The 24,260-nt window shown below is 44.6% G+C and overlaps 1 protein-coding gene across 1 annotated transcript in view; it reads left to right on the top strand.

Moving 5' to 3' along the window:
* Positions 1 to 2,260: 2,260 nt before the first annotated feature.
* The window catches only part of MIDEAS (mitotic deacetylase associated SANT domain protein), a 106,893-nt gene continuing 84,893 nt past the window's right edge, over positions 2,261 to 24,260 (top strand). Inside the window, exon 1 of the mRNA XM_088471255.1 lies at positions 2,261 to 2,741. The gene's annotated coding sequence lies outside the window, so the exon portion shown is untranslated. The remainder of the gene's footprint in view (positions 2,742 to 24,260) is intronic.

The raw sequence follows: 24,260 nt of genomic DNA, 5'->3' as shown, positions 1-24,260 counted from the left end.
ATTGTGTGCACTGTGGCTACACGTGCATCAACAAAGGAGCAGTGCCAAGCATGTGCCTGTGTCCCATAAGTAAAGAGCCGGCTGGCTCATTTCTTAAAGGGTGGTGTAACCCACAAAGTGCACTACTCTCCAGCAAAAAGAAAAAAATATTTTCTGTGTTTGTGTGCGCCTTAGCCGCACGTATATATCAATATAACATAAATGGAGGACCAAACTTTCTCCGATAAAAATAAAATAGGGAAAGATCAAGAACCACTTCCTCCTAGTGCTGTTGCTGCTGCTGGGAGTTGTTCATCATCCCAGAGAGGAAGTAGGAACACCACTACTTTTACTAAACAATTGACCCTCCAACAGTCCCTAGCGAGGAGGATGAAGTACAACAGCAGTCATCCTGAAGCAAAACGTATAACTGAGGCCTTGACTGCTATGTTGGTGTTAGACGTGCGTCCGGTATCCGCCATTAGTGCAGTGGGATTTAGACAATTGCTGGAGGTAGTGTGTCCCCGGTTCCAAATCCCGTCTAGATTCCACCTGCATCCTCAAAGCAGCAGCGACAAGCGTGCATCTGTCTGTTAAAGGATTACATCGGTGACAGCATCCAAGTAGGCATGTCAGACAGTCCGTACATGTACTGGCAGGAAAAAGAGGCAATTTGGAGGCCCCTGTACAAACTGGTTCTATTTTACCTGAGTTGCCCCCCCTCCAGTGTGCACTCCGAAAGAGTGTTTAGTGCAGCCGGGAACCTTGTCAGCAAAAGGCGTAGGAGGTTGCTTCCACAAAATGTGGAGATGATGTTTGTAAAAATGAATTATCAACTCTTCCAGGGAGACCAGCCTCTAGAACGTACAGAGGGACCTGTGGTGGTGGATTCCAGTGGGGACGAATTAATACTCTGTGAGGATGAGGATGTACACAACACTGAAGAGGGTGAGGAATCGGTGAATGAGGAGGATGAGGACGACATCTTGCCTCCGTAGAGCCAGTTTGTGCAGGGCCAGATTAATTGCCAGCTTGTTTTGTGGGGGCCCAAACGAACCAATCATTTCAGCCACAGTCGTGTGGCAGACCCTGGCGCTGAAATGATTGGTTTGTTAAAGTGTGCATGTCCTGTTTATACAACATAAGGGTGGGTGGGAGGGCCCAAGGACAATTCCATCTTGCACCTCTTTTTTTTTCTGTGCATTATGTACTGTTTGGGGCCTAGTTTTTCAAACTGCCATCCTGTCTGCCACTGCAGTGTCACTCCTAGATGGGCCACGTGTTTGTGCCGCCCACTCGTGTCGCTTAGCATAGTCATCCATCTACCTCGGTGCAACCTTTTGGACATAAAAACACTATTGTGAGGTGTGAGGTGTTCAGAATAGACTGGAAATGAGTGGAAATTAAGGTTTTTGAGGTTAATAATAGCATAGGAGCAGAAAAATCAACACATTCTGTGATTTTAGCTGTTTTTATGCTTTTTTTTAAAAAAATACAGATCCAAAACACAAAACCCTGAACCCAAAACACCGAAGGGTGGTTTTGGCAAAACCAATCCAGATCCAAAACACGAAGAAAGATCCAGATCCAAAACCAAAACACGAAAAGTGGCCGATGCACACCCGTAATAACAATGGGGACTATTTCCTTGCAAAATGTAAATATGCTGTAACCCTTAGCAACCACTCAGTCATTAGTATGTAAATAATAAAAGCAAATGTGTAATGCTGTAGTTAGCAGCACATAGTAAATAGCTTGCAGTGTATTACTACTACTACTAATAATATGTATAATATGTATAAATCAATGTTACATAAAATAAAAAGTAACCTGCACACTTAAAATATTATTAATGGAAGCTGCACTATATTCTAAGCCCTGGGGACACCTACGGGGATGATTCCAAGCAGGGAGCAAAGCAACAAAAAACAGGTAACTTTGCACCTTGGTAAAACCATATTGCACCGCAGGTGGGACAGATAGATAGATAGATAGATAGATAGATAGATAGATAGATAGATAGATAGATAGATAGATAGATAGATAGATAGATATAAAATGTGCAAAGAGATTTAGATGTGGGAGGGGGTCTTACCTCAATTCTGCAGTGTAAAAATAAAACTTTCCAGCATTTGTGGGCTACATGCAAAAGCAGTCCGTATTTACCCCACATGCAAAAATATATATGTGCACCCCTTGCAGGGCAACATGGTTTGTTCCAGATGCAAAGATACTTGCTTTTATCCCAACTCACATTCAGCTCTGTTGCTCAGCCTGCAGCAGTGAGCTAGGGGTCACCCCATACTGTATCTTCTGCAACAGATACTGTAGCAAGTCAGGGCAACAACTACAGCACACACACATTCCTGTGCTTTCATTTCATCAGAGGAGGAGGAGGGAGGAGGCGAGTACAGGACATGAGGAAGTGACGACTTTATGGAGTTAAACAACACAGAAAACAAGTTTTTTTATGGACTGGGAGTTGTTGACTACATCAGCCGTGTGACAGAAGCAGCACAGGGTGTGGACCCCTGGTCTCTGCAGAATGTTTGCTTTATTGCGGTCTCTCTTTTGCAATTGTCGGAACTGATTGGGATTCACTGTACAGGAGGGTTTGCAATTGACAGGGGCAGCTGGTCTTGTTCATAGACCACACCAAGCCAATAGCTCAGACAGACCAGCAGTTCCTGTGCCCCTGAAAAGACTTTCTGCACAATTCTTGCAGCATGTGTTTTACTCTGGAACCTGCACGTCTTAAAAAGGTCTGTGTATTACTTTTATGCTGCTTTATCTTTGTGACTGTTTTTTGCATTTGGTGTAAAACCATGTTTTGTTTTGTTTTTGTTCATTTCTGGCACTATATGCTTTTGACTGTGTCTTGTGGAATTACATGTTTGCATGCTAAAACATTGGGCCTCATTCAGGAAGTACACTGCAAATCACTTTGGTTTTACATATGTGTCTACTGTGTATGTTCTGCCCAGCCCTAAGTTTATAGGAAGGTTGAAATATTTATCACATTTATTTATATAGAAACCAACCTACCTCGTAGCACACACGGATATACAAGTGTTGCATATCTTATAGCACTGTCTCCTGGTGTGTCTTAAGGTGCCCATCCACTAGCAGACATGAAAACGACTGCACGACTATGACATTGTAATCGTGCAGTCATTCGTCAGTCTGTGATGAGCCTGCACTGAACGAGCAGTCGTTCAGTGCAGGCTCATCAATCATCTGCAAACATGCTGAACCTGAGCATATCGTCAGATTGTCCAGCATGTTTGCATGATGATATATGTCTAGGTGACCAGTGGGCACGCGCATCGTTGGTCGTTTAAGACATTTTTGCAAGCGATTTATGAACGATTATCGTTCAATTGCACACGTAAGTCGTCTAGTGGATGGGCACCTTTAGTCACATTGCATTGCGACATAAGGGACCCATGCACCTACCATCTGGTGTCGCAATACTGTGATTGAATCAGAAATCGATGTTCCGTGCTCTGTCGGAGGATTGCTGAAATTCTCCATGTTAAAGTTCACCAATATGTAAATCGCAATCATATTTTGATCGAACATGTTGGATTCGACCGATCCGACATCTCCTGGTTGCAGGAATGCAACAACCGGTCACTAGTGTATGGGGGCCATTAGATACATCTTCGGCAATAAAAAGATGCACGGAACAAGCAGAGTCTCACAGCACATGGCGCGTCGAGAGGGGCTGTTTGTCACGACTGCAGCAAAGATGTGCGAGGACACATCTGTACTTCAAACTGCGGGGGGCAGGATGTTTCCTAAGCATTAAGCCGGGTGCACGCTATACGACGGCCGTACACATTACACGATCCAGTGTATGACCATGCGATATAAGGTTCCATGCTGCATGTATCACAGAAGATGGGTTGGTGCAATGAATGACAGCCGTTTACGCGCAATTGGGCATATACCCTAAACGATCCATGCAATATATCGTTCCATTCCGAGTCAGAACGATATATCGTAAGACGGATCGGATGGTGTGTACCCAGCTTTAGATTAGATCTGGGGTTATATTTACGAAGTGGCGGCTTTTAGCTCAAAATGTAAAGCAACATTTATATTGAGTGCAAAGCCCATGACATTTTTGTACTTAATATTAGTGCTGCTTTAAATTTTAAGCAAGCCGCCATTTTGTAAGTATATCTCTTGACCTCCCTTGGTTTTGTATGGTAAAAGTTGCTGTGTTCTCTTAAGCAAAGCAAGGAACACAATATGGCATCTCCATTTTTTAATTAAATGGTATTCATTTCTTTCTGCAAAATTAAATCTAATTTTTGCACTGTTTTGCATAAATTAACACATCAAGGTGCGACTCTGTAATGCTCTGGCTCTGCACTACTCCTCGCATCAGCCTGTTTCTTATATTGCCTCACCATAGGCACACCCCTATGTGTGGTCAGACTTATCACAGTACATAACGCACTGTCTGTGACTATATATTACTTTTTCCGAAGAGGTGCTGAAGCAGCTAATTATGTAAAAATGTTTTTATCCCTTTAACTTGTCAACAAAATACTGTAGGGTTACATTACCCTGTTCCTCTATAATAGTATTATGCTGTGCCACACAAAGACAAAGGAACGGGCCCGGCAAAGGGGCAGGGCGGGGGAAAGCTCTTGAGGGGCCTCAACGCACCCCACCTCTCATGCAGTCAATGCCTGATCAGTCAATAGACTTATTACACTTAGGTTCCAGTGTGCGGAATTCAATTGATTACGCGGTCCGGATCTCCCGTCTAAAGTGACAGGAGATCGCGGGCCGCCATTCAATTGCTGCCGTTTTTCGCGCTGATCGCGCCCATAGAGGTCAGGTTTAGCCGCGTAAAGCAGCTAAACCCGACCAAAGTGCTGGGCGCGATCGCGAAAAGTGATGTTTGGGCGCCCAAACATGTCACTTTTCGCACATTTCAGCTCTCATCCCCCAGGATCTGCGAGCTGAAATGTAGCGCTTGGCAGCTGATCGCGCCCGACAGGAGCAAGAATAGAATAGCTCCGTCGGGCGCGATAGGGGATGAAAACAATTGAATTCCGCCCAGTAACTGCAACGGCACTGAATCCCATCAGGCAAGAAAGACCACCTGAAAGGAGGAGTAGTCTACGGTTGGCAGTAAGAGTTGGGGTGACCATCGATGTGTTTTGCATCGATGGTTGCCATCTATGGAAACCGAGAGGAGCTTTTGATTATCAATTAGTATGTTGCTATTCAATGTCATACCAGTGATGGTTTCTAGTATCGAAGTTTCACGCACGCCACAGATTTCTAAATCCCTTACACAGTAGTACAGTACACAGCACACTACTACACAGACATAGCAGCAGCAGCAGCTGTGAGAGCCTGAGACAAACAATGTGACTGACTTGACTGACAACAAGACAAGATAGCACAGAAACAAACAGATCACAGGTGCACAACTCCAAGTGACTAATTACTAAGTGTAAAAGCATGGAGTATTGTAATGTATATGCACACTAGTATTAGGCACAATTCTAGGTAATGCTTGGTTGATCTGTTTCAGGGCACCGCATTATAACACATTTTTCTTTTAGAACACATTTTAACCCTTCACTGTTTGTTTATTATACATGTACTTCAACTTTTTATTTTCATTTCTTTATATGCAGCAGTGGCTGCTTTTAACTATCTCTTTTACACTTCGCTTTTCCTATTATGGCGGTGCCCTGGGGCGGCTCAGCTGGGCTAGTTTGGGGGGTGTCCTGCGCTCTGGATTTGAACACTAGTATGTTAGGGACCTACCTGACAGATGTTACCTGGATATGGTGGGTAGGCCCATAACCTTGGCCATGATTATGCTAAAAACCTCTATTGATTGCAAAATTTGATTGCAAATGTATTTATATATAATTAGTAATTTGGAGTTGTGCACCTGTGATCTGTTTGTTTCTGTGCCTACAATAAAAGTTTCACACAGGTAGCACCTCCCATTATTTTTATATATATATAATATATTATTCAGGGTGTTCAGTCCAGGAATCTTTCCTAAAGACAAGACAAGATAGCAATCGGTGACAGCCAGGATGACTGTGTGACTGGCACTCGGGAACTTATTTGCTAATCGTCGGGTGCTAAATCACAAAGCTTCTGAATGTGTGTATGCCCAAAATTTAAAAGGGCAAGGCATTTGCTAGCGAAACATGACTAGCAAAAGCATTACCTTTTTAAATTTCGGGCTTAAACACGATCGGAAGCACCGGGTTTTAGAACCTGACGCTTAGTATATAAACTCCTCAGTGACAGTATGACAGACTGTGACAGGTAAGGAGGGACACGGGGTACAGAGACCCCGCCCACAGAGGCGGTGCATGATGCTATTGGCCCCTTGCCTGCCTATGAACAGAGAGTGTGGGCCGGGCTGCTGGCTGACAGCTGAGGCTGTCAAGTCATCATACACAGCTAGAAGAGGGCAGGCGAGGAAGGAGGTGGCAGGCCAACGGCAGACCACCCACCCACCCATCCCGACAGCACTGCAGGCAAACCACTTCAATACTGTATGTGTAAAGCCTGCTTAAGCAATGTGGTGCGCTACCCGGAGGACGCCTCAGCACAGGACTACTACTTACTGACAGCCTTGTAGCTCTGTGCTGCAGTGTCAGTGTAAATTGAAAACCATCAATTGGAGTGCCCATGGCTACCATCGATGATGGGAAACAATTTAATTCTCCCCCATCGATTGTAAAACAATTGAGTAATAACCATTGATGGTTTCTAATCATCGATGGCTGATTGCCGTCCCTTGCGAGGAGCGCGCCTACAAGTGAAGAAAGAGAAGGGTGAATAACAGGAGGCTGCGGAGCAGTGGCTGTTTGTGTCCACATGGACCATCCTCCACAGCAAGAGCAGAGTGAACCACAGTGTGATGGCAGGGGAAGCCAAAAGCGCTATGACAATGGGGTCTATTCATAAAGATGTGCGGTACACAACTGACACTTATCACTACAGATCGCATCAGTTCAGAGCGATCTATAGCTTAAATATATGCCGGTGGTGCGGTCCGGTTTTCTCTTTTATTTCATTGTGTCTTTCCATTCTGCGCATGCGTCTACCTGCTCACCTGACACAATGAGCAGACCGAGGAGCGGGAGAGCTTAATTACCCATTGCTTAAATGGCAGCCCCCCTTCAGTACATAGACACTGAAGGGGGGGGGGGGGGGCGGAGTGACTGGTGAGGAGACACCTGATTGGCCAGCATGAGTGAAGGGGGTGTAGAGGATTGGCAGGAGGTGGGTAGACAGCAGTCTTCGCTGCTCTTCTTCCCTCAGCAGCATCCTTACGCCGCCCTGAGATGGCGATTGTGATGCAGCAAAAGAAACGGAGAGCTTAGCTTTCCGTTCTTTCATGAATCACACTTACCATTCAATAGTATGGTGATGCGGTTTGGGCACAAAGCAAGTGCACCGCTGGAGAAGAGACAAGCTCCTCCACTGTACCTTGCTTTATGAATTACAGAAAGCAGAGAAAAGCCCTGTTTAACGCAAAACAGGGCTTTTCTCAGCTCCATGAATAGATCCCAATGTATGATAGGCACAGCGTAGCCGCTGAGAGGGTGGATATGAATGTATAGTAATCGAACTGTGCCCTGTGGTTTCCCTAAGTAAGTGGTGCAAGTAAGGTAGTACAGGCTGGTACCATACACCATTAAGAAATTAGTAGCGGGTACGCTGTACCCCCTACCACCTTACCGCCGAAGACATCAGTAGTGTTCGTCGGTGAGATGGAACCGGTCTGTGATTGACCATGGGCAGCCCAGCAGCTCCTAGAGCTCTATGAACACCCCTAGAATGATGAGAAATGGGGGTGTGGCATGTGGCCACTCCCCTCAGGATGTATCGCATGGCTCATTTTCATGTGAAGGCGTGCGCACATAGTACCGGGAAGACAGTAAAGCTACTTGTACCACTGCCTATGTAACAAGTTTGGACAGCTGCAGACATTTACATTTAGGAAAAGAAACTACTGTAGGTAAATGTATATTATTATTACTATGTGGTGGCATGTAAGTTGGACAAGTAGTTAAAGTATGATCATGACAGAGCTAATTGCATAGGCACTCTTGTTTAGAAGTACGTTTGTTTTGAAAATATCCCTTTGTAGTATATGTAAGATCAGAGCAAATGCCTGCATGTGCAATATGACATATATTGTGAATTGGGGGCGCAGGTTCATATTGTGAATTGGGGGCACTGTGTGGCATATATTGTGAATTGGGGGCACAGTGTGGCATATATTGTGAATTTGCATTGTGTAGTTGACCCCTAGATAGTATGTCACTGTCTGTACAATTACAGTATTAGGAGTCTATTTACTAAGCAGTGTTAGGAGAGAGTGAAAAGTGATGCGGTGCCAGCCAATCAGCTCCCAACTGCCATCTCACAGGCTGTGTTTGAAAAATGACAGTTGGGAGCTGATTGGCTGGCACCTTATCACTTTTCACTCTGTCTCCTAACACTGCTTAGCAGTGGCGTAACTAGGGCAGGGCGAGCAGGGTGCGTGCCCTGGGCGCCGTGGGACTGGTGGCGCGGGGGGACGCCGCCGGCCATGGTACCGGCCCGCCCTAGTTAGCCAGTGTAGCGCAGATCGCAGTCCAGCTCCTGCAGTGGGTAATGGGACAGACGTCATGACATCATGACGTCTCTCCCATAATGCTGAGCACGCCAGCCCGGGAGGACTGGCGGGCGGCGGGAGCGGTGTCGCGGTCTGGACCAGCAGCGTGGATTCAGGTAAGTATATTTGTGTGTATATATGTGTATGTATATATATATATATATATATATATGTGTATGTGTATATATATATATATATATATATATATATATATATATATATTTTAAACCTGTCTGCACTACTGGGGGCACAACGGGGGAGGGGCGTGGCTTCTACTGGGGGCACCATTACTGGGAGGACCTCTAATGGGGGGGCTACTATTGGGGGCACGTAATCGGAAGGGGGAACCTCTATATTTGGGACTACTACTTGGGGGGGGAACTACTTTTGGGGGCATTATAAATGGGGGCCTACTACTGGGGGCAATAATAGGAAGGACCACTACAGGGGGCACTGGACAGGGGGATCATTACTGGGGGCCTGCATCAGGGGGACCACTACTGGGGGCACTGCATGGGGGGGTACTACTGCTGGGGGCACTATGTAAGGAGCTTATGGCTAGGGGCATTGCACTGGGGGGACCACTACAGGGGGCACTAGATAGGGGGCGGATCACTACTGGGTGCCTGCATAAGGGAGACCACTTTTGGGAAAACTGCATGGGGGGGGGACTACTGCTGGGGGCACTATATAAAGGGCACTGGATGGGGGGGTGGACTACTACTGGGGGCACTATATAAAGGGCACTGCATAAGGGGATACCACTACTGGGCGCGCTGCATTGTGGGGACTGCTACTGGGGGCACTGCATTTTGGGGGACCACTACTGGGGGCACTGAATAAGGGGAACTAATTGGGGGCTGTATAAGGGGCACCACTATGGGCCTGCATAAGAGGGACCACAACTGCATACTGGGGGTACTATATAAAGGGCACTACTGGGGTTAAGGTGCATATGGATAGGAATGTTCATCGTGAAAATAAAGGGGTGTGTCATGTTGACATGCCCATTTTTTCCCACGTGCGCCTTTGGTGCGCGCACGTATCTGGGAGGGGGGGCTCCCTTTTCAAATTTGCCCTGGGCTCCAAATACCCTAGTTACGCCACTGCTGCTTAGTAAATTGACTCAGTGTTTTATATTCAGTATTATAGTGTTAGCACACCATGTATCCATTGGGAAATGATTGGGGGGGATAAGTGTACTGGGCCCCAACACTTCTATTGCCAGCCTTGCAAAGGGACCCCTTTTTTTTTTTTTTTTTTTTTTTAAATATATAGACCTCATGTATCGCACATGATGGTTCATTCCAGTAACATGATCAGGAATGATACGCTTCATAACTACTAACATCTGAAATAATTTCCAGGGACACTTTGCTGCTGAGACAATGTATCCAAGTATGTTTATTGAGAGAGCTATCTAGGGTGACATATGAATGCTACTTTACATAGCGTAACAATGGAAAAACACAGAGAATAATGCTGTATGTAAGGTTAGTGGTACATCCGTATAATAATCTCACTGGTGACATACTGGGGTATAATAACTAAGTGGTGGTTTTTCAAAGCTGTCAATTGCCACCATTTTTGGCCATGGGATTTAAAATTACATTTAAGAGCAAAACACGCCTGGTTGTGCATCGAATATTATTGCCATCTTAAATACCATGGACAGAACTGGGAACAATTGGTGGCTTTCAAATGCCTTTACTTAATACATAAAACCCTCTCTGTTTGTCTGTACATTGCAGGTGGTGCAAACGCTAAGTTTTGTTAAATAAGCATTAAGAGCAGTAGCACACACAGGGGGGGTTTCTGAATACCCGTAACCCAACCTGACAGACAATAGAGCGAGCACAATATTATTAGAATCGCGTCATTTGGCCCCGCCCCCTCCCGATTGACCTGCAAATCTTGGCATTTTGCCATTAGGGGGAGGAGTCTAATGACATTTACAACCCACAGCTGCTGCCAGGTAAGTGTGTGTAATGTATGGGTGCATATCTATATGTATGTCTGTATACTGTACGTGTGTGTGTGTGTGTATACAGTGCATCCGGAAAGTATTCACAGCGCTTCACTTTTTCCACATTTTGTTATGTTACAGCCTTATTCCAAAATAAATACATTTTTGTCCTCAAAATTCTACACACAATACCCCATAATGACAACGTGTAAAAGTTTTTTTGAGATTTTTGCAAATTTAATTAAAAAAACAACAACTAAGCAATCAAATGTACCACAGCCTTTGCCATGAAGCTCAAAATTGAGCTCAGGTGCATCCTGTTTCCACTGATCATCCTTGAGATGTTAATACAGCTTAATTGGAGTCTACCTGTGGTAAAATCAGTTGAGTGGAAATGATTTTGAAAGGCATACACCTGTCTATATAAGGCCCCACACTTGACAGTGCATGTCAGAGCACAAACCAAGCATGAAGTCCAAGGAATTGTCTGTAGACCTCCAAGACAGGATTTTCTCGAGGCACAAATCTGGGGAAGGGTACAGAAAAATATCTACTGCTTTTGAAGGTCCCAATGAGCACAATGGCCTCCATCATCCATAAATGGAAGAAGTTCGGAACCACCAGGACTCATCCTAGAGTTGGCCGGCCCTTTCAACTGAGTGATCGGGGGAGAAGGGCCCTAGTCAGGGAGGTGACAAAGAACCCGATGGTCACTCTGTCAGAGCTACAGCATTCCTCTGTGGAGAGAGGAGAAACTTCCAGAAGGACAACCATCTCTGCAGCAATCCACCAATCAGGCCTGTATGGTAGAGTGGCCAGACAGAAGCCACTCCTTAGTAAAAAGCACATGGCAGCCTGCCTGGAGTTTGCCAAAATGCACCTGAAGGACTCTCAGACCATGAGAAACAAAATTCTCTGGTCTGATTAGATAAAGATTGAACTCTTTGGAATGAGCACTGGAATGAGCTCCCTCGCTCGATCAGGCTCTCCCCGACCCTGCAGAGCTTCAAACGTGCACTGAAAACCCACCTGTTCACCAAAGCATACCCTTCCACCACATAACCATGTTACCAGGTCTCTGTCCCTCCCGCCTCAGCCATCTCTACCTCGCCTACTTCCTGTACTCTGGTCCCCCTCTACACACTCATGCCTCATGTCATGTGTCTGTCTCCCCTTTCCCGTAGATTGTAAGCTCCTAGGAGCAGGGTCCTCCTCCCCACTGTCTCACAGCCTTCTTCTCTAGCACTTCTATGACAGCCTTCACCTTCCCAGCTGTATTGTGTATGGAGAATTGTGTTGCTAATTGTTACTTGTGCTCTGTTTATAAGTTGGTTACTGTATTGTAATGTAATGTTCTGTGTACCCTTACTGTATGTACGGCGCTGCGGACCACTTGTGGCGCCCTATAAATAAAATGTAATGATAAAATGTAATAATATATACCCCCCCCAACAATAATCCTGTGTTTGCCCCTGAAGAGTGGTTTCTACAATTGCTGCTTGTTTCCTAACTAACACATTAGCCAAATGCTGGTCAATTTCAAATCAATTCTGGGGGCTTTAGTGGTGGAGGGAGATTCTTTCTTGCTGGTTCACTACCCAAAAATGAAGTGATTGTTGCATGATTCATTTGCAAGATGATTGTATTGGGCAAAAAAATGCTTAGCAAGTTACTGAAACCTGATCTGGTGCACTATATTGTCTTTACAAATCACTTATTTCCTGTATTTAATCCTAGCATAAAATAATACATTGAAAAAACAATTTCATTTACTTTGACTCATAATGCTTGCAACAAGTGATTTCTCTTTTTAATGTGACCTCGAGAAAGCATCCTATTCACTGCAGGTAGATCTTTTTCCAGGTACAGCTGGCTGGTTCATTTGTCAAGGTTACTGTTGTAACTAGAGTTTACTGAGTCCAATAGAACATACAGGGGGGGTCTATAACAGGTTATTATATAACAGAAACTACGTAAATTTGGCTAGCTTGCCGCTAATTTTAAAGCGGCAATCAGTTATAAAGCTGTTTTTACCTTCTAAATGAGTGCAGCTTTAATTATAGTGCTGAAAACTCACCAAAATCATCCCAGTCCTGTAATCTCAGAACCTATTACATAACTCCTACAGTATATAGTGGTGTACACTATGTAAATGGTCTCCTGCCATTATAGATCAGTCTTTGTCAGAGCTTCCCAAACTTGGTCCTCATGGCACCTTAATGGTGCAGGTTTTAAGGATATCCATGGTTGAACACAGATGGATAGATCAAAAGACTAAGATACTATTGAAGTCACCTGTGCCCAAGCATAGTTATCCTTAAAACCTGGACCGTTACGGTGCCTTGGGGACCGAGTTCGGGTACCTCTGGTCTATATTATCACAGCTCATTGAAGTATAGTGGAACAAGATACTATAGAAGCTATGGATTGATCTAGCAACAGGCAGAGCTTTGTCTAGGCCGCTTTCAGTAGTAGTAATTTTTTGTTTATCTATAAATGTTCAATAAAGCCAATAATCTCCATTTTTTTCATCACAGATAATTATTTTCTCTATATTTATCAAGAACTGTAATTGTCATAATATTTGCAAAGCAAGTCTTATGAGGTGCCAGTGACTTATCTGCTTTATAAGGTAGAGAAGCGCATCCCTCCCAAATTTGCAACCTTCTGCAGAAGTACTGTAGGAAGGGATGTTGAATCATTGGCGTATACAGTGAAGTATAAACTCTCCAGTTATTTAATGGATTTTATTTAGCTGTGAAATACAGATGATGGTGCAATGTTGAATAGTGGATGGAATGAGTGCCTGAAGCTATTCAATTGTCCCCATCGCACCCTGCACTTAAGTTGGGAGATGCTGGTTATGGCTCCCAATGCCGAGTGTTTAGTCGCTGTAATCCGCATTATCTGACTTAAGTGCAGGGCGCGATGCTGTTAGGGCACGCGCCAGGCCCTGAACCAACATTGCGGCATTAGCTTAGTCCGGATTTCTGCTCACACCTCAGAAGGGTGCGAGCAGAAGTTATGTAGTCAGGGTTAACATCAGTAACTCATTCCCAGCGCGATTCAACATGGCACTGAGTTGAATCTCCAACATAGAGTGTTTGATACATATTATTGCCAGATATTGGTTCTACTTGCTTTTAAACTAGGAGGTACAATAAAACATTATCCATCGCCGGCAGCTCTGACTAATGGGTGCCCGACAAAGTAATTTGTTGCTCTGTTCGGACGCGATAGGCGCCAGCATTTCGGCTTGCACCTTCCTGAGGTGGCGAGCAGAACTGTGCGATAAGTTTGTGGTTTGGGTGCCTAAACTGCCGTGTGGGCGTCCTATCCAGAACTTTAGACAGGTTTAGCCATTTTACGTGGCGACTAAACTGGGTCTGATTGGGAGCGACAAGCACAATAAATTAATGGGCCTAATAATTAGCGCATAAATAAAAATGAATCGCTCTCATTGATCCAGTGAAACTGTGCCTGCAGTGGCCAAATTACAATAACAAATGTACATTCTGAGGCCGGGTACACATCAGGCGATATATTGGACAGTTTATCATTCTGACGTGGATTGGAACAATATTTTGTCCATATCACTCAATGTTTACCTTAAATTCTGCGTTCATATGCGTTCTCAGCTACGTCGTACCGCCTGAGGTGCTGCACACCAGATGGGATGACGTCGCTGACGACTGCATGCAGGTGAGAGCGGGATAGAAGGGTATATTGCGCAGTCATATACCGGATCGTGCGGTATGATATATCGGACGACGGGTTGGCTGGAGCGCAGCGGTAAAGTGGACGTGTGCTGCTGCATCTGAGAGGTGTGACATAAAGCTGACTTACATCCAAATGTAAATGAGCCCCAAAGCAGTTAGAAAGATCTATTTGTTGATGAAAACACAATGATACTTATCAGCCTTGGGGGCCCATTTATTAATGATCGCATTTTGCAATGCGATCAGGGCATGCAGTACCGCCCCTGATCGCATTGAATGCGATCCTATCTGCCGGATGTATTATCCGGGACATGCAGGGAGACGGGCTCCGAAAAGAGCCTGTCCCTGCGATGTCTCCGGAGGGCAGTCGGGGTTTCTGCGCATGCGCAGTCATGCGGACTGCACATGAGCGGCGCCCATTGCCGGCGGAGGGATCTGGCAGATCCCTCCGCCGGCTGATATGCGGTAAGTGCCCATAGGAAACAGCGGCTAACGCTATCTTTAGATAGCGTTAGCTGCTGGGGCCAATATCGGGAATGCTTCGCATTCCTGATATTGATACATTTGGCAGCATCGCATCCCCCATAGAAACCTATGGGGGAGGCGGCTGCCGGTGGCAATGGAGGGATCGCAGCAGGTATCGGAGATACCTGCTGCGGTCCCTCCTTCATACATTCGGGGGATACTAAGTATTTGAGGTAAACCCCCGAAAACAGGTGTTTTCGGGGAATTTACCTCAAATGCACTTTGATAAATGGGCCCCTTGGTCATGTATTGTGTTTTACAAGTTGTTCAGTATCCAAGAGAAACCTTATATAAAAATGCATGTAGCCATAGGGATCATTGTACCTTTTAACCGATGCAGGGAAATGGCACTGATTATACCATTTGGAGATATATACCTGGGGAAAAATAAATAAGAGATAACAGTTACACAATGGGGGTAAGGTACAATCAGGGAGATTGGTAGACTATTCAGGGAGTCAGGAAGATTGCGACTATTTCATGGAGTCTCCCCGACAATCAGGGAGAGTTGGCAAGTATGCACCTAGCAGGATAATACATTGGGTATAAAAGGTTAGTAGGATTATACTTTTATTGATCAATGAGATTTTCTGCACATACTTAATAGTAGTGGAGGGTCACGACTGAAAGAGCTGCGTGCACAGAGAACAGTTTCAGTGTATTGCATCAGCAGTGATAGTATTAGTAAGTCAGGTGGTGCCATCTCAGCCACATAATATTTTTATTATTATTATGTTTCTGTGGATGTGATTTGCTATCCAAAAAGGAGATTGTATAGCAATAGAACAGATGTGGCAGCATATAATTAGACTAGAGTGTCTTTACATAGTATGGCATTAATAGAATGAGTTGTGAGCACTGGGCTTATTGTGTAAGATTACATTTGCAGGACACTCTTGCTGATTTGCATTGCAGATCGCTTGTCTCACAGCCCAAGCCATGGGCACATCGCCAAGGTTCTCTGTCCTCTGAACTGTCTCTTGTCATGCACTGATAGCCTATAGCTGTGTTTGTGTGTCGTTGCAAAGGATGAAGCAATTGAGTGTTCAGGCTGACGACAATGTGGCCTGGTCTGACAATGGTTTTAGGAACCAATTCCGTAGACCTGTTTTTCAAGCACCATGGTACAGTAATTAAGTTGGAAGTAAATAAGAAAACTGCACAGACTTTGTTTTATTTTAAATGCGTTCTACTTTTGCCATGTAAATGCTGTGGTAAAATAAGCAGCATGTTTAGATTTGTTTTGTGAGAGGGGTTCTGTATAAGGTTCTGAGTAATACTGGGTACCCATTAAACGACCCGGCAATGTTGCCGATGGTCAGGACGATTATCCTTTGCCCCGGATCATGCCAGATTGATGGTACACACTAGATGATTTAATGAAAGGCGTAACTATCGCTTGTTCCGTCCTTCTTTAACATGCACTGCACCGCATGTGATATCCTGTGATTGGCTATGCAGTACGCAATGTCACGCGGGAGCACGCAATAGTGTGTACACACCAGACGATGTGAACGATTTGTCTTTCCAATCCGCCTAAAATCGTCAAATCGCCCACATTATCATCTAGTGTGTACCCAGCTTAAGGAAGGATACCGGGTAGTTGAATGGGTGATTACTGAGCTGTCGCTCATCTTGGCAGGTAAAATTATAAAGCCCTGTTCTACAGGAAAAGCAGCACCTCCTAGGCATCACCCTGACCGTAGATATATGCAGGGCCGGATCGAGACATGTTCAACCAGTGCGGTCGAACAGGGGCGCCACCCATAGAGGGCGCACCCCTCCCAACATCCCGATTTCAGCGGGACAGTCCCAGTTTTCGGGCACTGCCCCGCTATTCCACTCACGAAATGAAGTGTCCTGCAGGCGGTCGGGAAGCAGGGCACCTCCACCACCACACCTGTGCCGGCCCCGGAGGAGAAGAAGAATACCCGCGGCATCCATTCAGTGCAGTGAGAGAGCTGGGGGCAGCCCAGCTACTGACGTAGTGCTGGGCTCGCCCCCAGCTTGACCTTAAATGTGAGGCACGCCCCCAAATATTGGCATTTAGGGGGTGTGACCTATGCTAATTAGGCCACATCCCCTTTCGAACACGTGCACTATGCCACGCAAGAGGTTTGGGGCTCCTGCCGGAGCCAGCCCTGGATATATGTTACTGAATATAATGTTATTCACTCCTGTAGCCATCATTGTTATACTGTACACTGGACAACCGGGTGTATTCAGGGCCAGATTAAACATGGAGCAGATGGGATTACAGTTACAGGCCTGCACAAAAAATTATCCCATCATCCTGACAGCATGATGATGACCAGCCACCCAGCTGTATTAAATTTGAATTGATGTTTTCCTCACAAATAGAAGCAAATTTTCTATTTTTACGTATTTAGGAAGACATTGGGGCTGACAGTGTAGTTGAGTACATGCCCACATGGCACTGGCCAAACCCACACAGCACTGGTCACACTGGGATACAGTGAAAATGCAGACGGCCGGGAAGCTGTCTGACTAAATCCCGGCGTCTAAATCCCGATGCCGGAATCTAGACAGACAGCTTCCCGAGCGAAGGTAATCTGGGCGGTGTTAGTGCTTAGATGCGAGGGGAGAGGGTTAGGTTTAGGGACCCCTGGGGGGACTTAGGGTTAGGCACCTCCCCGGGTGGGTTAGGTTAAGGGTGCGGGGAGGGGGAGTTAGGTTTAGGCACCCCCAGGGGGAGGTTAGGGACCACTAAGGGAAGGTTAGAGTTAGGGGGGGTGAGAGGGGAGGGTTAGGGTACTTACCAGCCCCAGTTCGGGCTTGCAGCCATTGGCATGTCATACCCAACCCGTTTCACCACCTTCACTTTTGCCCAATAAGCCCTTGTTTATTTTCATACCCAGGCAGGGACAGTTCTAATGTTAGTGGAGCTCAGGGTGAGAGCTTCCTTCAGCGCCCTGAGCTCAGAGGATGTGGTCATGGCTGCAACAAAAAAATAATAAAGAAAACTGATATTGGTGCGAAGCACGGGGGGCACCATTTGCCAGGGGAGGGGTACGCCATTTGCTGGGGGGTGCGGTCTTACTTGGTGAAGTCAGGCCCCTCCTCCTTGTGCTGCTCCTCCATCTTCTGTCATTCTGGGAGGGTTGCTGGGAGACTGAGACTCCCGGCGGCAGGCAACATTGGGCGGGGTGATAGCCACCAGAGGCGGGAAAGATTGAGGGGCGCTATGGGATTAGATTCAATGCGAATTGCATCATCGGCTGCCTATACGGCCAGATAGCCAGTGGCTCGGGGAACACCTGCCCACTCCTGATTTTCAAGAGCCTCCCAGCCATTTTGGGAGAGTAGGCAAGTATGATATAAACTCCCAACCAACACACTAAGCTCACCCCCAAAACCTGATAAGTTAGTTAAAAACTGCCCAGAAAACAAAATGCATATTACATTTTATAAACTCTTGTTTAACCAATTTAGACTGACTCAGACTCTGGGATTAAATTCCGGCATGCATATACAGTCGGGTGCATAAATATTGGGACATTGACAGAATTTTCATATTTTGGCCTCTATTCACCACCACAAACCCATTTTAACAACCATCAAAATGTTCAAGAAAGTTTATGGGTTTCCATTAAATACTGCATACAAGCACAAAGCAGTGGAAATACATGGGAGTTTCCTTTTCTTCCATCCTAAAATACATTGTTATACAGCAGATTAATGAATAACCTCAATCAACTGTTAAGGAAAAACCCTTAAAGCTATTTTTCTAGGTTGAATAAAAAAATAGGTAGTTTTTTGGCCTAATTGTAATATAACAATGAGTGTTGCATCTGGAAATAGAACATTTATATTCATCCTAAAAGAGATTTTTATGGCAGAATACACACATACATAAAAAAAAAAAAAAGAAATAAGGTATGGTGCCACCCAAGGGTATTAAGAGAGGAGGGGGCCCGTGTGCATTCCTTGTCTGGGGCCCCCTCCTCTCTCCCCGGCCACCGGCATCGGACTGACCGCAGCAGTAGACTCTGGGACGTTCCATTTTCCAGGCGTTACAGCCGATACGGGACTTCGGAGAGGTAAGCATGAGAAAATATGGGTGCAGGGTGCGCGGTGTGGGCCCCCCCTGCACCCAGGGGATGGTGTACACCACACACCCTGTACCCATTATAGATACACCCCTGAATAAATGGTGATACATACATGTGTGGTTGAATGATTGCATCCCACCCCCAATACCCCTCCGATGCGAGAATGTGTGTGCGGTATTAGGGATTGCCATCAGTGGGTTAACATCGATAGTGTGAAGCCGGTCAATCACCAGAGAGTACCAATAAAAAATCCACAGCAAACAAACAAAAATGAATAAAAAGTCAGTCCTTAAAACAGGCTAGAGTTTGCAGATTGTCATTAATGCCAGTTTAACTAAACTAATATTCAATGCTCCAATAACATGTGCCTGGTGCAGGAGTCCACAAGAGTACCCTCTGAATTCAGGAGTCTTCCTGGCAATTATGTTTGGTGTAATGGTTAGCATTACTGCCTCGGAATGCTGAGGCCTTTGGTTCGGTGGCCACTAAGGACCAAACAGTGTGGAGTTTGTATGTTCTCCCTATGCTTGCGTGGGTTTTCTTTGGGTGCTCTGGTTTCCTTCTACACTCTTAAAATATATTGGTAGGTCATTTAGCTCCTAACAAAAAAGATAAAATAACCCTGTGTGTACATCTGGTAGGGAATTTAGAGGGGAAATCAATTGCTTTTGGGGGCCTGATCTCCCTTCTAAAGTGACCTATTCAGTTGCTTATGCTAATGAACGTGAGTGCCCATTATTTCTGCTCACACCCTCCTGAGGTGGTCAGCAGAAATCTGCAAAAGGTTGGGCTCTTTGACGCCCAAACGGACGTTTGGGCAGCGCGCACAGTACTTTGAACGGGTATAGCCGCTTTAAACATCTAAACCCGGTGCATTTGGGTGCGACATGCTCAATAAGTAATGGGTGCACGCAAAACTCAGCCTAACGACAAAACTATTGAATATCGCCCTTTGACCAACATAACAATAGCCAAATATTCTCTGCACAGCGCTGCGAGAATGTGTGTGCGGTATTAGGGATTGCCATCAGTGGGTTAACATCGATAGTGTGAAGCGGGTCAATCACAGGTGGGGGCGGACCTTTGCTGATCACGTCGGGGAGCAGAGCTAAGCTCTCTGTCCTGGCACCAGGGGAAAAGAAAAAATATTGCGGATCTCTGAGCCTTTGGTTGTTACCCATCGAAGGTCGATGGCCATCCCTATACGGTATATAATTAACTGTTAATGATTAAATCATCTGGTATGATTCACTTCCTTATGCGTTTGTAGTTGTACACAGGGGATTTATCATAGGGATCTCTCTTTCATATACCAGAATGAATAAAATAACTCGCAGCCCAGAATTAAAATAACCACTGTGCATATTAATCCTTCTACATCTGTGTTCAGGGCAAGCGTACACGCTGATAAGTCACGATAAAAGCGTACTCCGGGTGTTCCCAATTGCGCACCTACTAACATGCATACTGTGCTATAATTAACAGATGCTAAACTAAAAAGTCAGGGAAAATAGTATTTAAAAATCAAAGGAAATCTGAGTGGAAATCCCTTCAAATTCAATAAAATTTATAATTTTCATATTGTTCTGCCAAAGACATTTGCCAGATTCTTATATCACATGCAGCCTGGTATTATGATACTTACAGCATACATCTCCACACACTGGTTAGAAATGACTAGCTACTAGCTTCATTATTTCGGGTTGGGTACGGGATGCCGGTGTTCAGAATCCCAACACTCAGATTCCCAACTGGGTTACAATCCTGACACAACCACGTAAGTATACTAACCCTAAACCTAACCCTCCTTCCCCGCCTCCTAACCCTCCCCCTAGTGCCTAACCCTAACCCCAGTACTTACCGTCTGGATGTCAGCTGTCGGGATCCTGGCACCGAGATTCTGAGCGCCAGCATCCTGACAGTCGGGTTCATAACTACATCCCTTTAATTCTCCACATTGTTTTCCTGTTACATTATTCCTACATTTGGTAAAAGTCTATATCCGTATGTGTCATCCATCTGTACTGTGATTGTACAGCGCTATATTGAGTAGTTTGAGAGATTAAAACAAAATGTTGAAATAATAACCGCAGAAGTCTCGCTTTGCCTTTTCCTGAACTTGGGCAATAGATTGTTCCACCAAATTTGCCCTAACTTTAATAGACGACACCCAAATCCAGCAACCCACAGACTAAAATATAATAAATATGCACCTTTCATTTTGGGCAGGGTGCGAGTGAAAAGGTTATAAAAATGATCTTCCTGACACATTTGCTTGTTGGTTTCCAGCAGAGGAGCTGTGTGTTTACTGCTCATGAGTTCTGCGATTAAAATGAGCTCCTTGAGTTGAACAGAGATGTCATTGTCTTTGTCGTAGCTGGCAGAGTACGCAGCTGTGCCATGGAGAATATCATTTGTGCACTATGTAGCAACCGGTGACTAGGAAGGAATCCAATCTCTATGGGGCAGATTCAATTAGCCGCGAGGTTCTGGCGTTACTACTGCGCAGATTATTCTGATTAGGCAAATGTAGCAATTTTGGGCTAATGAAATTCAAAATTTTGCCTCTCTCCAAGTCGTCATGTGTCTATACACTGGACAGGTGTGGTATGACTTGCTGACATTCAGGAGTTCGAGATGTTAAATTTTACAATTCTGAATGTCGACATTTTAACCATATCGACCTAAATGCTTGTCTACTTATTGGTTGTTGACCTAATGACCATGTCGGCATTATGACGGTCGACATTTAGAACCGGTGTGGACATTCTGGTGTCGACATGCTGAATGACGACAAGTCGACCGGATACGCACTAAGACCTATTTCCCAGTGAGAATAGGTTGATTTGCAAATTATTATTAACTTTTCCATTGTATTTGGTTAAAAAAAAGGAACAACTTTGAGATGTGTGTATAAGTATGCAGTATTGCATGTGTGTATGCAGTATGTGTGTGTGTCTAATTGTGTGAAATTATTTGTGACACACAGATAACAGCTAAAGGTGCATACACACTACACACTAGACAATATTTTGCACAATTTGGCCGATTCCGACACATCCGAACGGCAAATCGTGCAAATCATGGTGTCCACTAACGATGCCGATGCGCGTTCCCGCTGGTCGTTTGTCGTATCCTCAGATTTTACCTACATGCAGTAAGATCTGGCAATCTCATTAATGAGGTTACGGTCATTGGTCAGATCGTTTGTCAGATTGTACAGTTTATATCGTTTGTCCGGGGAGTGCCAGGGAGATCAAGGGAAATCGTTGACGACATCACATCTTTTGGGAGTTGTCTAGCGTGTCGGCACCTTAATGTGTATCCACTGAGTTTGAATGGTGGTCTTGGCTCTCATATCCCCCATTCATATCTATACACTACAATAACCATTTTTATTTTTCGGTCTATGCTACAGACTTTCCATTTCTGTATTCTGAAAATGAGTTGGCCCTTAGCTCATTTTAAATGTTGCTCAACCACAAGAAGGCAGATACCTGAATGACAGTTTGCATTTCCTCTAAAAATTCAATGGGGATATGACTTTTACAATGACATTTTGAGTAGATTTCTTTAATGCTGCGTCAAGCCGCTAACTTTGTTCAGTTGTTTAAATAGCTACTAAACCTAAAAAGTGTTATGAATGTGTTTTTACAAATCTTAAAGAAAAATAAAACGTTTTTCTCATGTTGTTCTATGAATGGTTTCTACACGTTTCACTTTTTCCCTTATGTTTGTGAAATAAGAGCTTAATTTTCTGTTTTATCTCTAACTCCTTGTGATCATACATAGTTTGACAAAATAATGTTGAGTAATGGAAGTAGTGCGTCAGATCTAATGCTGGGTTCACTCTAAACAGTGTGTGTACCAAGCAATATCGGATGCGGCGGACCCAGAGCGGTGTCGGCATCGGTAAGTGCATACACACTTGCCGATGCCGGCAACGACGAACAGCAGGTGGGGGGAGTGGGGGGCCATGCTGCATTCGACAGCATGGCATCGCTAACGATATCCCCAGATTGTAAAGTACAGACGACTAGGGATATTGTTAACAGCCCGTGGGAACGTGCATTTTTAACGATATAGTGCGTACACACTGGCCGATAAAACTGATAAAATTGACTTAACGCTCTGTCGTTATCGGCAGTATCGTTTAAAATATCGTCTAGTGTGTACATCGCTTTAGAACAATCAGGATCAAGTAACTAGGGACTATGACACTTACATTGAACTTTGGTATGTTTGAATGCAGATAACATAGATAAAAATCACTTTTATAAGTCTGTCTATGGTGACAGAAAACCATACAGATTTTATGAAAAAAAAAAAAAAATGATTAGTGCACTTTTGTGGTCTGTTTTTTTCCCATAACGATGAATATGTGTACTAACCTGTGGCACCGGCTGCATGTGAGATCCCGCATATGTGCAGTGGGGCCCGCCAAAAGGCAAGACACTGCGCATTAGCACTAGGCTGATGCGCCGTGGGACTTTCAGGGATCGCACGGAGGGTGTGTTTTCTCTCGCCCACTCCAGCGACCGAGATGTTAATACATACAAGAGTTACTGCTTTCTACTTTGCCTCAATAACAGAGGAAGCAGGATCTGCTAATATTTGGTGGATCACTGCAATAATTGTATAGTGTAAGCCCGGCATTAGTCACACTGACTGTCCACTGGGATTTGTTTAGCCCTGTAATATTAATATTATTATTGTCAATAAAGAAAGAAACAACCTTAAAATGTGCAACAAGGTTTACAATCAGTTGCCTAAAGATTTGGAGGATGAGCAATGCTAGGAATGTTATTTATAAAGAAAAAAAAATCCTTGCAACATCTTTAAAGTTTGATGTCCGTGAAGTTTGTTAGAGCGAAAACAAAATGTCTACAAATATATTTTTTTTAATGATTTTCCTGCAAGCTGAGTCAGATCTCAGCCTGCTGGCATTCTGTGGGCAATTTGCAAACCTGTCAATAGGCAGACTGTTCGACATGAGAAAGTGTGTTCAGTATTGGGACAGATGTTTTTTCTTTTTCTTTTTTTCACTGCAAAGTTCATTCCGTAGATCAGTGGTTTTTTCAACTGTATTTTCCGGTGTTACACACTGAAAAGTGCCATCCACATATGTGACGCAAAATGTTTAAGATCTAAAATTAAATGTAAATTAGCCTTAGTGTACCCAAAGCACACACTCCCAGAGGTTCTTTATATACCAAACTCCCCGTCCCACACACACACACACATTCTCTTTAACCAATGTAGATTACTTACCTTAGGATTTCTTACCTCTTCATTTCCTTTTATAGGGGAATTCAATTAGCTGCGTTACTTTA

The sequence above is a fragment of the Taudactylus pleione genome, unplaced genomic scaffold (assembly GCF_031769625.1).
Source record: "Taudactylus pleione unplaced genomic scaffold, aTauple2 ptg000113l, whole genome shotgun sequence".
Lineage (NCBI taxonomy): Eukaryota > Metazoa > Chordata > Amphibia > Anura > Myobatrachidae > Taudactylus > Taudactylus pleione.
Note: the sequence above shows the minus strand (reverse complement) of the source record. Positions and strands in the feature narration are given on the sequence as shown.